This window comes from Heliconius melpomene, chromosome 1 (assembly GCF_056956725.1).
Source record: "Heliconius melpomene rosina isolate 202511_hmr_F chromosome 1, ASM5695672v1, whole genome shotgun sequence".
Lineage (NCBI taxonomy): Eukaryota > Metazoa > Arthropoda > Insecta > Lepidoptera > Nymphalidae > Heliconius > Heliconius melpomene.
In genome coordinates this window covers 6,258,566-6,261,100 of record NC_140389.1, presented here as the reverse complement: position 1 = coordinate 6,261,100, position 2,535 = coordinate 6,258,566, and the positions used below count along the sequence as shown (strand labels likewise).

Below are 2,535 nucleotides of genomic sequence, written 5' to 3'. Positions count from 1 at the left end.
ACCGCGCGATACCCCCACAGATACTGTCGTGTAGCCCGTCCCTCATCACCGAGATAGGTGTATGCTCAGATATTAATAGCCCAAGTTATTACTTAAATTGTTTTGCTAAGTGCCAATGAATAATGGATATTGTTAATTGGTATGCCTTTTTAGTTGTTACGTTGATTATGCTGTGGTTTGCTTACAGAGCTGGCCAGTCAGAGAGTTCTACACTCTCTGTCCAATTTCCGAAACCTTGTGGAGCTTTACCAAAGCAAGGAAACGAAAATATTCTATTTTTCCAGCTGGGAATTGAACTCACAATTGTCGTTTATAGCTAAACTGCTCCGCCGTGCCATTATGCCGTCTAAATATACCAAGAAATCAAATCTAAATCAGTTCAATAAGAACATTCTCAACGACTTACGGCAACACAAAAGGGGTGTAAGTGTTTGTTAGCTAATAATTACTGCTAGATGGTAGATAGCAGATGGTAGAACTTAGATGGTGGATGTTAGATACGAATGAGCATCGTCGGCTCGCGATCCACCACGATACCACGATAAATTGTGAGTGGGCACGCGATACATGATATCATCGTTTGTTTACAGCTAAATAAATATAGAGGCATTTCGAAATAACTCCCCTAAACAACGCCTTTTAATCACTAGCGTTGAGTTTTGATAGTTTTGGTTAACGGTTTTGCGCATTTTGGTTTTTGATGGCTTCTTTTTTCTTATTTTTATCGCTATTCGTTTCTTAACACTAGGCTCCCATTTCTTATAACAGGATAAGAAATGGGAACCTAGCGTTAACTGAATGCCGCATTTTGTCTCCTTAATATAGCCTGAAAAGGAAAAGAGCTCATTCTCCCCAATGGGGAATCGAATCCACAACCGGTTGAAAGACTTAAGGCGAAGAGCTGGTACGCTACAAGATTTTCCATTAAACGTCTTAAACAAAAATTGCGGACGACGACTATTATTAGGATAATTCCAGACGAAATATAAGATTGTTCTGAGAACCGTCGTTTTTAATAAGTCTTAGCGAGTTTCGGAATTGTGAGACAAAGGTATTTCAGACGACACCTTTATCCTGGTATTGAAATGATTCTCTTTCTAATTTCTTTTGAAGCTCTTAAACCGTTTTAGGCAATCTTGCTACAAGATTCCTTTTTATTTTATGTGTACATTTAATTAGTAACAAATTATGTTTGTGATTTTATATTTTTATATTTTTATTTTTATGATAATATATTTTTTGATTTGAGGTTGTCGTGGCGCAGAGGTACAAGGGGGGGGGGGGGGGGGGTCGTGGGTTCGATTCTCACTCATGGGAATTAATAAAATATATATTTTCATGTCTTTGCTTTGGTGATAGGCGACATTGAGTGCAACTAGCGGAAAGTGGGGAACAGAAGCGTAACTTAATGGGACTGTAGTATCTTAGCATTAGGTTTCCAGGTTCTTTCTGTCTGCTCTGCTATGTGCAGGATACAGGGTGAAGCTAAAAACATTATTATTGTATTAATGATTTATAATATTTTTTTCGCACATAACACTGTAGGCGGGTCGAACTTACTGTCAAGACACTTTCCGCCCGGGTTTGGGACATCGCCTGTTACCGGTAGAGTTGAACATCGCATTTTATGTTACCACGAAATAGATAAATAACCTTAGAATAACCTTTTAATAAATATTTTTTAACTCTTCGAATTTGTTACTGATATTGAAAATCCTTAGCATAGCAGTCGTGGCCGAGTGGTTAAGGCGTCTGACTCGAAATCAGATTCCCTCTGGGAGCGTAGGTTCGAATCCTACCGGCTGCGATATTTTTTTCAATTATTTCGTTTTTGATTAATTCGATATAATATTTTTCTTATAAAGGCAACTCTTTAAATTATTTATTTTACACAAGGATATATATGAAATAGTTTTTTTTATAATTTTAAGCACGATATTGTCGTTTAAGTTAAGCTTACTTAGAGACCATTAACATATAGGTCTTTCACACATTTGTTCTTTTACACATCAAATTCATCCTATTAATAACACATCAAATTAACAATTTTATACTTCAAGTTATTAATTGTACACTGTAAATTCATATTTAGCCATAAAAACTCTTTAGGATAAACGAAATATTTTTATTTCCTCGCTGTGGCAACAAGGCAGAAATAAAAATATTAAATTTCCTCTAATGTCCTAATAATATAAAATGATCCCCCTAAAAGAGCATCGAATCTACAATCATTACGTTTAGACAAGCGTATGCCAATCGGGCTTCAACAAATTAATAATAATTCGTGTAATCTCAAACGAATCTAACAGGTAAGGTACAGGATTCGATTAAAAATGAAAGCAATGGTATTTTTAATAAAGCTTTACGCTCGAAATATGCCTTTGTACGGCGGCACCCTCGCCTCTTAGGAATTGCTGCCATCTGACTCGCTTGAGTTTGATTATGAACATTTTATACCATCAGCATTGATTTTGTATATTCACTAGCGACCTACACTCGGCTTTGCCTGCTAAATTATATAGAATATTAACATAA

The 2,535-nt window shown here is 36.1% G+C and overlaps 1 non-coding gene across 1 annotated transcript; it reads left to right on the top strand.

The window, feature by feature from the left end:
• The first annotated feature begins 1,725 nt into the window (after positions 1-1,725).
• TRNAS-CGA (transfer RNA serine (anticodon CGA)) lies at positions 1,726-1,807 on the top strand. The gene has a single exon. It is a non-coding gene; the product is annotated as a tRNA-Ser (tRNA).
• The last annotated feature ends 728 nt before the right edge of the window (positions 1,808-2,535 follow it).